General features: G+C 37.6%; 1 non-coding gene and 1 pseudogene across 1 annotated transcript; one reads left to right on the top strand and one right to left on the bottom strand.

Moving 5' to 3' along the window:
* Positions 1 to 8347: 8347 nt before the first annotated feature.
* Positions 8348 to 8455, bottom strand: LOC112768089 (small nucleolar RNA R71). Its single transcript, XR_003185527.1, has one exon. It is a non-coding gene; the product is annotated as a small nucleolar RNA R71 (small nucleolar RNA).
* A 671-nt stretch (positions 8456 to 9126) lies between these two features.
* LOC112766637 (glyceraldehyde-3-phosphate dehydrogenase B, chloroplastic-like) lies at positions 9127 to 13155 on the top strand (annotated as a pseudogene).
* Positions 13156 to 14807: the final 1652 nt, after the last annotated feature.

Genomic DNA, 14807 nt, shown 5'->3' with positions numbered 1-14807 from the left:
CTGGAAAGAGGCCTGACCAGCCCTAAAAAAGAGGATTACTAGGAATAACTTAGAAGGGACAGACATGAAGAAGTCGGCCCAACAAAATGACAAAAGTTATAAAAAGTAATCCGTAAAAGAGACCTGACAAAGGTCCAAATAAAGTGGATTACTAGAAATTACTTAGAAGGGACCGACATGATAAAGTCGGCCCGACAAAACTACAAAAAGTTATAAAAAGTAATCCATAAAAAGAGACCTGACAAGGTCCAACTAAAAATGGATTACTAGAAATAACTTAGAAGCGACCGACATGAAGAAGTTGACCCAAACCAATTCAAGCATCAGAGTTACAGAAAGTAAATTCCAAGGGATTACTAAAAATAACTCAGAAAGATTCGACAAGCAAAGTCGAACAACGAAAGCTACAGATTGGATCGACAAGAGAAGTCGGACCAACGAAAGCTATAGCTTGGACCGACAAGAAGAAGTCGGACCAACGAAAGCTAAAGAAGGATCGATAAGAAAAGTCAGACCAACGAAAAACATGCGCTAAAAGGGACATAGCTCCGCCCAAAAAGCCACGGCTCCATGACAAGGCTATCAAAATTGCTCAGACCAACTAAAAAGGTTCTACCAAGAACACTAAAAAGTTGTCGGACAAGTTAGCCCCAAAGGTCATCCCGCCTAAACAGGAGACAGACAAAACAAGATCTGATCAAAAAGAGGTTGGACAGCAAAGTACCCACACTCTACAAAGATCCACAAAAGGGACAAAGACATCTCGCAACGGCCAAAGGAAGGCCAGGAATGCTTTGCTGAAAGGTGCGAAGACTTGAAAAAAGACACTACTTAAAAGGCAAAAGCACAAATCAGAACGGTGCTAAAAAGTCATCCAAACAAACTATAAAAAGGTTCCCCATCGGAACACTACCTAAAAAAGTTGTTGGATTATGACTAAAAAGCCCGCGTAGTGAAGACAAACAAGTCAGAATAAAGGCTGAAAAGTCCTCTGAAACAAACTAAAAAGGGCAATACCAAACTCGCACAAGGAGAAACTACTCAAGATCGATCAAATTCAGGATGCTTGAGCTCAACTTCCCCAAAGAGATCGAAGCTCTGAAAGCACGATCTCATGGAAAGGTCCGAACTCAAGCAGGGGCAAAGTCGTACAGGTCGACGTCAGCTAAGAAGAGGCGCAAGTACGATCTCAAAAAAGAACAAGCCAAAAGGTTGGAAAACAACTTAAGGCTCAAATGTGTTTAGCTAAAAGGGATACAACTCCGCTCAAAGAAGGCACAATCTTAAACAGGGCTAAGAATGTCATCCGAGACTAAAAAAGGTTATATATAAAGAACACTAAAAAGTCATCAGACAAGTCACTAAAAGCTCGGATATCAAGCTGCAAGGATAACTTTGCCAAGGCAGAGGGTTGTCAACACAAACTTAAAGCAAGGCGTGATCCAGAAGGCAAGGGTAGAAAACCCACACTACCACTCAAAAGAGGTCAGACTGTGAAGTACCAAACCTCTAGAAAATTTGCAAGGATTTCAAAGCAATGAAGAAACAAGCCAGACAGATGCTTGAGCACGACTTCCCCAAAGAGATCGAAGCTTTGAAAGCACGATCTCACGAAAAGGTCCGAACTCAAGCAGGGGCACTGTTCATACATCGGTTCGAGCTATAAAGGACCGGATTGGCCGACCTCTTAGAAGGTTGGCCCATGTCCGACCTCTTAGAAGGTTGGCCCATGGCCGACCTCTTGGAAGGTTGGCCCATTACCGACCTTTTCACAAAGAGTTCGGCCAAATCGTCAGAAGAGCCCAAAGCAGGACCAAATAAAGGGGCACAACCCAATCTAAAGGCAGCTAAAGCCTAGAAAGATAAGGGCGGCTCCCCATAAGATAAGATGACTTCACTCAAAGATAAGATAAGATAAGATAACTTATCTTATTCAGAAAGGTCACTCCACACTATTATAAATACACTGGAGCACCCAGGTATAACTCATACTCTGATTCTACTAAAAAACCTGCTTAATACCCTTGCTAACTTAAGCATCGGAGTCCCTTGCAGGTACCACCACCCTCCAGTGACAAAGGATCAACAGCATTGCTAGTTCAACAAGTCGGGCACAACCGCACCGGCCACCACCCACAAGCCAGACACGTCATCTCCGACCATCACAGAAGATCTCGTCTGAGATCGACCTAAAGTTTCAGGTAACCCTCGGAACAATAAAGCAACACTACACAGATGGTATCTACTTAAAAAAAAAATCTTTGAACAAAAGAAGAAAACAACTTGATTTTAAATATATAGGGTTGATTACATAACTGTTATTGGATAACAAGGTATTTGCAAGATGAATAAAAAAGTAGTTAGCAAAGTACTCAAATAAACTGAAGCTCATGAATATTTAGCTCCATTATAATTGAGTATGCCTTTCAACTAGCTAAACAGGCTCACTCAAATCCAATATAGAAAGTCAGTCATTAGAAGCCACGCAGTAGCAATGAGCAATTTACATAGTGGCACCGTTGAAGCACCACAAAGTTGTTTGATGTATCATTGTAACAACATGACATAGTTACACAAGAAATGTTCACTGCTATAATCAAATGATACATACTGAACGTCATTTAACTTTATGACTTCTACATTTGACCATACATAATAGAGCTATGAGCAAAAAGGAAGGGTCAAATTGACTAACCTGCTTCAAAAATAAATGTAATTGAGGATGAGAGTTTGGATCAATTGTGACTTCAGATAGAGGAATAAACACATTATCCAAAATATTCTGGAAGGAGGTAACAATTCCCATATTCTTGTATACGTTGTATAGTCGTGGTAACTGTGCAAATGGAAGTTTCATAAAAAAAGATGATAGTCAAAGTACAAATCCTAAGAATATGGGAATTATCCTACTTCAGCAAACAAAAATGCTCAGAAGGAATTATCCGCCTAATTTTATATTGAACAGATCTTCTATAATCACAAAATTTAATATTTTCAAAATATTTTTAAGCTAATAAGGCATTCTGTTTAGATTTTTGAGTGAAAAAATCTAAGAGCAATTATAGAAGATCTAACCGGAATTGTGATGATCCTATGCCTTCAGTAACACTGATATTATATATCTAAGAGCAATTATACAGAGAGGTTAATCTGACATTAGAAAATTTTATCAAAAGCCTAGAAATCAAGGAAATTAGATTCTTCATTTGACAGTAAGCAAAAGCAAAGAACAATTGATATTAAATTAGGAATTTAAAAACCCTAAATTTCAAAAAAAAAGGGAAAAGAACAAAGGAAGACCTAATGTGGCGCTGGTGAATTAGGACCCTGGCGTGGTGGATTGACGTGGCCATGCTGGGATTGAAGACGAGAGTCTGGAGGTGGCGCTCGAGGGAGTTCTCGACGGTGAGAGCAAGGACGTAATCACAAAAGGGAAGAGAAGGCGGAACCAAATTGTAGAAGCTCGCTAAAGCAGCAACAATTTTGCTTGCGGCGGCGAGGTGATAAACGAAGCAGCAAGGGAGATAAGTGGCGATGGCTAACCTTTAGATTGAAGCAAGAACAAGATCGTAGAAGCTCATTGAAGGCAGCGGCGAGGAGATGAACAATGGCAGTGAACGGCGAGGAGATTCTAGTCGGAGGAGAACACCGCTGAGGAGATCCTTGGTGGAGAAAGTTGTCGCTGGAGCAGATCGCGCCGGAGTAGATCCCAGTGGTAGGCGTCGTTACCTTATAGAAACAGTGTGTACGGCAGCGCGTTAGTTTCGCAATTAGGGTTAGAATCAGATAGTTTGCGTGGGTATTAAATTAAATCATGGCACAAATAATGGCAGTTTTAAACTGCCATAATCATAAAAAACCGCCATTTTCCACAAACTCATTATGGCAACAACAGAATATGCCATAATATCCGAATATTATGGCAGATCTATAAAACCGCCGTTTTATTAATGCCATTTTAGACCCTTTTTTTTTGGAGTGGCATGGTTTCCTCCAATTTGAACTTCACCACCTTCCATTTAGCTTCAAATGAGTAATCCCCAGAAAATGCATCTAATTTAAACCGGGATGTCTTCAAGAATGGCCTCCCAAGTAAGATGGAGGATGGCCTATCCGAATCAATGGGATATGTCTCTAGGATATGGAAATCCACCGAAAAGATTAAGTCCTGAATTCTCACCAATACATTCTCGGCAATACCCACAACTGAAATTATACTCTTCTTCGCAAGCACAAACCTAGCTCCGGATCGCCTCATCGGTGCAAGGTTCAACTTCTCATAAATCGAGAGTGGCATAATGCTCACACACGACCCTAGGTCGCACATGCAATCCTTAAGTTGAATCTCACCAATCATATAAGATACCAAGCAAGGACCAGGATCATTATACTTTTCAGGAAAATCATCCATCAATAGAAGTGCCTAATAGACTCATCCCTAGTCCACCAATATTTTCTTTATGAGTGCACACATCCTTAAAGAACTTAGCATATTTCAGAACGTGATGTATGGCATCAAAGAGTGGAATAGTTACTGATGAGCGGATAATTTTAACACTTTTTGGCATTGTTTTTACATAGTTTTTAGTATGATTTAGTTAGTTTATAGTATATTTTTATTAGTTTTTAATTAAAATTCACATTTCTGGACTTTACTATGAGTTTGTGTGTTTTTCTGTGATTTCAGGTAATTTCTGGCTAAAATTGAGGGACTTGAGCAAAAATCAGATTCAGAGGTTGAAGAAGGACTGCAGATGCTGTTGGATTCTGACCTCCCTGCACTCAAAGTGGATTTTCCGGAGCTACAGAACTCCAAATGGCGCGCTCTCAATTGCGTTGGAAAGTAGACATCCAGGGCTTTCCAGCAATATATAATATTTCATACTTTGATTAAGGATAGATGACGTAAACTGACGTTGAACGCCAGTTCCATGCTGCAAAGTGGAGTTAAACGCCTGAAACATGTTACAAAGTGGCGTTCAACTCCAAGAGAAGCCTCTACACGTGTAAAGCTCATTGCTCAGCCCAAGCACACACCAAGTGGGCCCCAGAAGTGGATTTCTGCATCATTTACTCATTTCTGTAAACCCTAGTAACTAGTTTAGTATAAATAGGACTTTTTACTATTGTATTTACAGCTTTGGATTATCTTTGATTAGTTTTATGCTATCTTAGACTTTTGGGAGGGCTGGCCATTCGGCCATGCCTGAACATTTATCACTTGTGTATTTTTAACGGTAGAGTTTCTACACACCATATATTAAGGTGTGGAGCTCTGCTGTTCCTCAAAGATTAATGCAAAGTACTACTGTTTTTCTATTCAATTCAACTTATTCCGCTTCTAAGATATTCATTCGTACTTCAATATGATGGATGTGATGATCATGACAGTCATCATCATTCTCAACTTATGAACGCGTGCCTGACAACCACTTCCGTTCTACCTTAGATTGAATGGATATCTCTTGGATATCTAATACAGGGGATCAAGTCCGAGTTATTAGTGTCTTCGTTGTATAAGTTAGAACCCATGGACGGCCATTCTTGAGAATCCGGAAAGTCTAAACCTTGTCTGTGGTATTCCGAGTATGATTCAGGGATTGAATGACTGTGACGAGCTTCAAACTCGCGAGTGCTGGGCGTAGTGATAGACGCAAAAGGATCAATGGATCCTATTCCAGTATGATCGAGAACTGACAGATGATTAGCCATGCAGTGACAGCGCATTGGACCATTTTTACTGAGAGGACAGGTGGCCATTGACAACGGTGATGCCTAACATACAGCTTGCCACGGAAAGGAGTAGGAAGGATTGGATGAAGACAGCAGGAAAGCAGAGGTTCAGAGGGACGAAAGCATCTCTACACGCTTATCTGAAATTCTCACCAATGAATTACATAAGTACCACTATCCTATTTTATAGTTTATTTATCTTTTACTTATCAATTCATAAAATCAGTTGAATCTGCCTGACTGAGATTTGCAAGGTGACCATAGCTTGCTTCAAGCCGACAATCTCCATGGGATTGACCCTTACTCACGTAATGTTTATTACTTGGACGACCTAGTGCACTTGCTGGTTAGTTGTACGAAGTTGTAAAACAGAATTAAGAACATGAACGTGCGTATTGAGTTTTTAGCACCGTTACCAAGGAAGGAATGATCACGATTTCGCACACTAAGTTTTTGGCGCCGTTGCCGGGGATTGTTCGAGTTTGGACAACTGACGGTTCATCTTGTTACTCAGATTAGGTAATTTTATTTTAATTTTAAGATTTTTATTTCTTTCCTATTTTCGAAAAAAAAATAATACAAAAAAAATTTCTTCTTTTTCGTTTTTCCCAATTAATTTTCAAAAAAATACCAAAAATATTTATAAAATCATAAAATCAAGAATATTTTTGTGTTTCTTGTTTGAGTCTAGAGTCAAGTTTTAAGTTTGGTGTCAATTGCATCTTTTTAATTTTCTAAAAAAATTATTTTTGAAAATTTCATGCATTGCATTCTTCATGATCTTCAAGTCGTTCTTGGCCAGTCTTCTTGTTTGATCTTCATATTTTCTTGTTTTGTGTCTTTCCTTGTTTTTCATATGCATTCTTGAATTATTAATGTCTAAGGAATAAAAATTTTTAAGTTTGGTGTCTAGCATGTTTTCTTTTCTTGAAATTTTTTCAAAAATAAGTTCTTGGTGTTCATCTTGACATTCAAAGTGTTCTTGGTGTTCATCTTAACATTCATAGTGTTTTTGCATACATTTTTGGTTTTGATCTTAATTCTTCATGTTTTGTTTCATTCTTGCTGTTTAATGAAAAAAAAAAAGAGAAAAACATCAAAAAGATATCTTTTCCTTTTTTTCTCTTTCATCATTAAAAATTTAAAAATAAAAAAAAATATCTTTCCCTTTTTCACTCATAAAATTCGAAAATTTGAGTTGACTTTTTCAAAAATTTTTAAAATCTAGTTGTTTCTTATGAGTCAAATCAAATTTTCAATTTAAAAATTCCATCTTTTTCAAATCTTTTTCAAAAATCAAATCTTTTTCATTTTTCTTTCATAATTTTCGAAAATTTCAAATTGATTTTCAAAAAAAAATCTTTTTCTTATTTTCATTTCATATTTTCGAAATTAATACTAACATTTAATATGATTGATTCAAAATATTAAGTTGTTACTTGCCTATTAAGAAAGATTTAATCTTTAAATTTTAAAATCATATCTTTTTGGTTCTTGTTAGTCAAGTAATCAACTTTAGTTTTCAAAATTAAATCTTTTCAATTCCTTATCATATCTTTTTCAATTTCAATCATATCTTTTTCAAAATCAATTTCAAAATTCGTTCTAACTTCTCCCCTAACCTCTTGTCTTTTTAAAATTGATTTTCAAATCTTTTTCAATCAATCTTATCTTTTTGTTTCAATCATATCTTTTTCAATTTCAATCATATCTTTTTCAAAACTGCCCAACTAACTCTCTACCTTTAATTTTTGAAAATCCCTTCCCTCTTTTTCAAAATTTCGTTTTAATTAACTAATTGTTTTAATTTTAATTTAATTTAATTTTAATTTTAATTTTTGAATTTTAAATTTAAATTTAAAATATTTTTATTTTATTTTGTTAAATTTTCGAATTCTTCTCTCATCTCTAATCTCCTTCTATTTATTTATTCATCCATTAACACTTCTATCCTCACCCCTGTGTTTGGATTCTCATCTTTTCCTTCTTCTATTCTTACTTTCTTCTACTCACATAAAGGAATCTCTATACTGTGACATAGAGGATTCCATATTTTCTTTTCTGCTTTCTTCTTCTTTTTCATATGAGCAGGAACAAGGATAAGAACATTCTTGTTGAAACTGATCCTGAACCTGAAAGGACTCTGAAGAGGAAGCTAAGGGAAGCTAAAGCACAACTCTCTGTTGAAAATCTGACAGAAATTTTTGAAAAAGAAGAAGATACGGCCGAAAATAATAACAATGCAAGCAGGATGCTTGGTGACTTTACTGCACCTAATTCCAATTTACATGGAAGAAGCATCTCAATCCCTGCCATTGGAGCAAACAATTTTGAGCTTAAACCTCAATTAGTTTCTCTGATGCAACAGAACTGCAAGTTTCATGGACTTCCATCAGAAGATCCTTTTCAGTTCTTGACTGAATTCTTGCAGATCTGTGATACTGTTAAGACCAATAGGGTTGACCCCGAGGTCTATAGGCTTATGCTTTTCCCGTTTGCTGTAAGAGACAGAGCTAGAGTATGGTTGGACTCTCAACCTAAAGATAGCCTGAACTCTTGGGATAAGCTGGTCACGGCTTTCTTAGCTAAGTTCTTTCTTCCTCAAAAGCTTAGTAAGCTTAGAGTGGATGTTCAAACCTTCAGACAGAAAGAAGGTGAATCCCTCTATGAAGCTTGGGAGAGATATAAGCAACCGACCAAAAAGTGTCCTTCTGACATGCTTTCACTACAAGAAAAATACCCATTCAGCCACACTTTTTTTAAGTTACATTTGAAAAGCGTAGCCTATTCTATGAATAGGCTACGCTTTTCTCCGTGTTGCCTTTTTATAAGAGAAAAGGATACACAATTGCAGCATCATTTAAAAAGTGTAGCCTTAGGTATTATAGAAATCACTTATAAAGCGTAGCCGTATGTTGATATCTATAGATTCATTTTTCGTATCTAAGGAAACGCTTTTAGAGAGTAACCTATTTATTAAGTTTTGGGTACCCTTCAAAAATGATGCCTAATGTATGCATGGCCAAATCCTAACAACACTTGGTAAATTTTTTATTCCACTTTCAATCCCCTCCAAAAGCACACACGAACCCTTTCTCCCGCAACAACTAAACCTCACAAGTCACACCTTCAATTCGAAAAGTGAGACCCTCACCTTCGCTAACCTTTCGCGCACAACAACCCTCACCTTCGCCATTCTCACCTTTCAAAACTCATCACCTTCCCCTTCTCACCGTCGCCGTTGACTGTAAAGGGAAAATTTTTTTCACCTTTTCACCAAATCAGAAACGGTGTCATATCCCCCTTCGTCTCTCTTCTCTGTTCTCTCTCGTCACTCTCTTCTCTGTTCTCTCGTCGCTCTCACCTCTCGTCTCCGGTCTCTAGCTCACTTCTCTCTCGGTCTCGCACGCGCACTCACTATCTCAGACTCAAGCTCGTCGTTGTGGTTTGTGTCGTCACCATGTCGCACTCAGTCGCCGCCTTCCCTGCGCTCACTTCGCCGGTGGCAGAAGAAGACGGAACCAGCATCTTGTCCCTCGGGTGGCGGTCGTCTTCGTCTTCTTGTTTCGGCCATTAATTCAGTTGGTCAGCTTTCTTCACCGTCGATCCCAGGTGAGTTTCCTTCGGCCCTGTTCTTTCAATGAAGAAGGTGTGTGTGGCTGTGCTGATGATGATGAACAACAATGGCTAGTGGTATGTATCAATTTTCAGTTGGTTCTGTGAAATTTGAGAGGTTTAGGGTTTCGATTTAGGGGTTTTTATTTGGACCACTAGGAATTGTGGGGTTTTAGCTTCAGAACGGTGGTATGTATCAATTTTCAGTTGGTTCTATGAAATTTGAGAGGTTTGGGGTTCTGATTTAGGGTTTTTATTTGTGAAATTGTTTGTGTGTGTGTGTGTGAGTGAGTGATTTATCATACAGCAGCAGGCTGAAGAATATGCAGCTTTGATCATGGAAGAACTAGACCCTGAAGAGACGGGATTTATCATGGTATTTACATCATCCTATTTCAGATCGTTTTGGTATAAAACTTATCAAAATTAAGTAAAATTAGTCACTATTATAGTTTCACATACAGATAAGTACTTATATTTCAAATCATAACTCATAAGTATGAAGTTGATTTATATTTAAGATGATGAGAGGGACTGATTTCACTTGTATTTAGGAAATTAGATCAAATCCATAAAAAAAATTTGACATAGACCAAAATCATAAATAGCTAACTCTAGAAGTGACTAGAAATTTATTTGAAAAAAAATTCAAATTTGGGGGTTTTAGGGTTATAGGTTCTTTTTTGGGTTCTGATTCGCCAAAAATAGATTAAGCCAGGGGATTCATGTTTGGTCCATCAATTGCATTGGTGATATTGGCGCAAAATTGATATATGTCTCAATTCATTTTTAATTTACAATTTAGGTTGATAATTCTCATTTTACTGTTTGAAGCAATGCCGTTTTCCCCTTTTGCACTTGAAATTAAGCTGATTGGCATGATTTTGTGAATTTTGCATTCAGCTTTAATGAGAATAATAAAAAACCAACAAGTTGAGAAGAGAAAAAGTAAGTGATCAATCAAATAGATACTGTGGTATTGTATCTTATTTATTTAATTTAATGAGCAGGCATAATTAAGTAGTTCGATCTTAATTATTATTCTTATTCATCACTTTGATTCATTATGAGCAGAGGCTTGAGGTGATGGAGTTCTCGGGGCTGAAATCAAGTTCATGTGTTACCCATGCCATTAATGCTAGAGATTCTTCCTTCTTTGATGTTGTGGCTTCTCAACTCACTCCCAAGGTTCATTTCTTAATCAACCATTTGAGCTTTTTATTTAAGCAATTTTTTTTTCTTTCCGTTTTTTTTTTTAAATATTGTGAGTTGAAAGTAGACAACGGGATAAAGGCCTGTGAGGGGAGAGACAATGGCCAAGTTGAAGGTAGCTATCAATGGCTTTGGATGCATCGGTAGAAACTTCTTGCGCTGCTGGCACGGTCGCAAGGACTCACCCCTTGATGTGGTTGTTGTGAATGACAGCGGTGGTGTCAAGAATGTAAGTATTCGCATTATTTCAGATGAAATGAATGACAGTAATTAGCACGTACGTAAGTAACATATGGTGATTTAATTTGCATAAGCAGGCCTCACACTTGCTTAAATATGATTCTATGCTGGGAACTTTCAAAGCAGATGTGAAAATAGTGGATGACCAAACCATTTTCGTGGATGGTAAGCCCATTAAGGTTGTCTCAAACAGGGATCCTCTTAAACTTCCTTGGGCTGAGCTTGGAGTTGACATTGTTATTGAGGTAAGTCTTGACCTTTTGGATTCTGTGCTTCCTTTGATTTGATTTGATTTGATTTGATTCAATTTGATTGGATGATATTCAGGGAACTGGAGCATTTGTGGATGGGCCTGGTGCTGGAAAACACATCCAAGCCGGTGCCAAGAAAGTCATCATCACTGCTCCTGCTAAGGGTGCTGATATTCCAACCTACGTCCTCGGAGTCAACGAACAAGACTAAGGCCATGAAGTTGCCAACATTATAAGGTCCTTGAAACATTAACACTCTTCTTTACTAAGTAAAAATAAATGATTAATTATCATTAGTATATAAGTGGTTGATTTTGAATTCTTTCTTTTTTTTTCTTCAATTTAGTAATGCTTCTTGCACCACAAACTGTCTTGCTCCGTTTGTGAAGATCTTGGATGAAGAATTTGGTAAGCCGAAACGTCGGACACATGATGATGTTACTTAATGTTTGAGAGCTTAGAGAGTTACTTTGATTTGCTCTATATTTTCCAGGCATTGTGAAAGGAACAATGACAACTACACACTCCTACACAGGAGACCAGGTACAAAATCAGCTACAATTTTGCTCTTGTTTATCTCTTTAACTAGTCTAGTGTTTACTCTTCGGTGCTGTTTTACCAATTAGTTCAACTGAATTGTGCTTGTGCAGAGGCTTTTGGATGCTTCACACAGGGATTTAAGAAGAGCAAGAGCTGCAGCATTGAACATTGTTCCTACAAGCACCGGAGCAGCCAAGGCTGTGTCCTTAGTGCTGCCAAAACTGAAGGGAAAGCTCAATGGAATTGCGCTGCGAGTGCCTACCCCTAATGTCTCAGTAGTTGACCTTGTTATCAATGTTGAGAAGAAGGGTGTTACGGCTGAAGAAGTCAATGCAGCTTTCAGAAAGGCAGCTGAGGGGCCGTTGAAGGGTGTATTGGACGTGTGTGATGTTCCTCTTGTGTCCGTGGACTTCCGCTGCACCGATGTTTCTTCTACTATTGACTCTTCACTCATTATGGTCATGGGAGATGATATGGTTAAGGTTGTTGCTTGGTATGACAATGAATGGGGTTACAGGTTAGGCCACTCTCCACATATAGCAGCTACTTTTGTTTTGGCTTTCTCACTTAATGAATCCTTGAGATAGAACATGCACATGTAGTAGTACATTGAATTAGCATGTTCTATAGAAATTATCATATATAATTAAAATCGGCAACTATAGAAATTTAGTACATTGAATTATCAGTGATATATATTTTAGAACAGAGGGTGAATATTGTTACAAAGGATCAGATTATTGATAGTTAAAATACGGGGTGATTGCAGCCAAAGGGTTGTGGATTTGGCACATTTGGTGGCAAACAAGTGGCCCGGAGTAGCTGCTGCAAAGGGAGGTGGAGACCCATTGGAAGAGTTTTATGAGACAAACCCAGCTGATGAAGAATGCAAAGTCTTTGAATAGAATAGCAGCTTTGGTTATTATCGCTGCCACCAGACCATATATTTTGAATTTGTGTTAATTTAATTTATGAGGGAGAGCAAGAACAAAGTGTTCAGACGACAATAGGTGAGGATCATGTCTGGGGCATGTCTTCTAAAATTTAAATGTGTATGCTATTTGTTCTTGCCAGGCAGACTTTTCAGAATTCATTTGGTTCTATGATTTTGTTTTCTTCATGTGTCGCGAGAATGGTCAAAAGAATATTTGTAAGTAGCCTGGTCATTTCCTTCAACATAATCTTGTATTGATTGCGTATGGTGGTGAATCAGTATGCAAAATCCTTACATGCTTCTCTTTTTGAATTATGATAATCTGCAGCTGTAAGCAGGGCAGTAACTGCTTGGAAATTAGTTCTTGCTGGGAATGAACAAGGGAATGAACACTGATACAATTGTTAAGGCCAAGAGTTTTCTTGATGGTGATGAAGATCAGTATGAAAAAGATGTGTTTGAGAAGAATTTGAAGGTGCTTCAGAATATTTTTTAGTCATTATGCCGAGATTAGAAGATTAATGATTTTTTGTTTGTTAAGTTCTTTTCGGATATAGAGTGCAAACTTTGCATTTTAATTGATATGTGATACAAGTTTCATGTGACTTAAATTATCTCTTTTTAAGATTATGTCTTTGAATTGTGTAAGGATGATTTTTATTATTTAAAAAATTATTTAGTATAATTATATGTTTAATTTTATTTTATAATATTTAACTCATTTAATTAAAAATGTAAAATTATATATGTAATAATATTATTAAATATTATGTTGTATAAAAATTATTAGAATATTATATACATATAGAAAATTAAAAAAAAAAACAATGAGAGATCTAAGGCTACACTTATATAGAGTAGCTATGGTTATACAGAAAATTAAAAAAAAAAAGGACCTAGGGCTACACTTATATAGAGTAGCTATAATATACAATGCGGCTACGTTTTACAAGTGATGCAGTAGCGTTGAAAAGCGTAGCCTATTCTGGTAAAAATGGAAGCTGAAAAGCGTAGCCTTTGGTCCTGGACAACATCACTTGAAAAGCGTAGCCTATTCTCAAACGCCAAAAGCGTAGCCCTTGGTGCAGAAAAGCGTAGCCTTTGAGAATAGGCAACGGCCGAATAGGAATCACCCCAAAAAGCGTAGCCGTAGCCCAAAAAGCGTAGCCGTAGCCTAAGGCATCATTTTTTTTCACTTTTGGCTACACTTTTCAAGTGTACCTGAATGGGTGTTTTTCTTGTAGTGTTTCAGAATGGACCATTTTGGATATATTCTATGATGGTCTATCTGAGCTATCAAAGATGTCATTGGACCATTCTGCAGGTGGATCCATTCACCTAAATAAACCGCCTGCAGAAGCTCAAGAACTCATTGACATGGTTGCTAATAACCAGTTCATGTACACTTCTGAGAGGAATCCTATAAGTAATGGAACGCCTCAGAAGAAGGGAATTCTTGAAATTGATACTCTGAATGCCATATTGGCTCAGAACAAAATATTGACTCAGCAAGTCAATATGATTTCTCAGAGTCTAAATGGAATGCAAGCTGCATCCAACAATACTCAAGAGGCATCTTCTGAAGAAGAAGCTTATGATCCTGAGAACCTTGCAATAGCATAGGTGAATTACATGGGTGAACCCTATGGAAACACCTATTATCACTCATGGAGAAATCACCCAAATCTCTCATGGAAGGATCAATAAAAGCCTCAACAAGGCTTTAATAATGGTGGAAGAAACAGGTTTAGCAATAGCAAGCCTTTTCCATCATCCACTCAGCAAAAGACAGAGAGTTCTGAGCAGACCCCATCTAGCTTGGCAAACATAGTCTCTGATCTATCTAAGGCCACTCTAAGTTTCATGAATGAAACAAGGTCCTCCATTAGAAATTTGGAAGCACAAGTGGGCCAGCTAAGTAAAAGAATCACTGAAACACCTCCTAATAGTCTCCCAAGCAATACAGAAGAGAATCCAAAAAGAGAGTGCAAGGCCATTGATTTAACCATCATGGCCGAACCTACAAGGAAGGGAGAGGACGTGAATCCCAGTGAGGAAGACCTCCTGGGACGTCCAGTGACCAATAAGGAGTTTTCCTCTAAGGAACCAAAGGAATCTGAGGCTCATCTAGAGACCATAGAGATTCCATTGAACCTCCTTCTACCCTTCATGAGCTCTGATGAGTATTCTTCTTCTGAAGAGTGAAGATGTTACTGAAGAGCAAGTTGCCAAGTACCTTGGTGCAATCATGAAGCTGAATGCCAAATTATTTGGTAATGAGA

Source organism: Arachis hypogaea, chromosome 17 (assembly GCF_003086295.3).
Source record: "Arachis hypogaea cultivar Tifrunner chromosome 17, arahy.Tifrunner.gnm2.J5K5, whole genome shotgun sequence".
Taxonomy (NCBI): domain Eukaryota; kingdom Viridiplantae; phylum Streptophyta; class Magnoliopsida; order Fabales; family Fabaceae; genus Arachis; species Arachis hypogaea.
The sequence above is the reverse complement of the archived record's forward strand: the minus strand, read 5'-3'. Positions and strand labels throughout refer to the sequence as shown.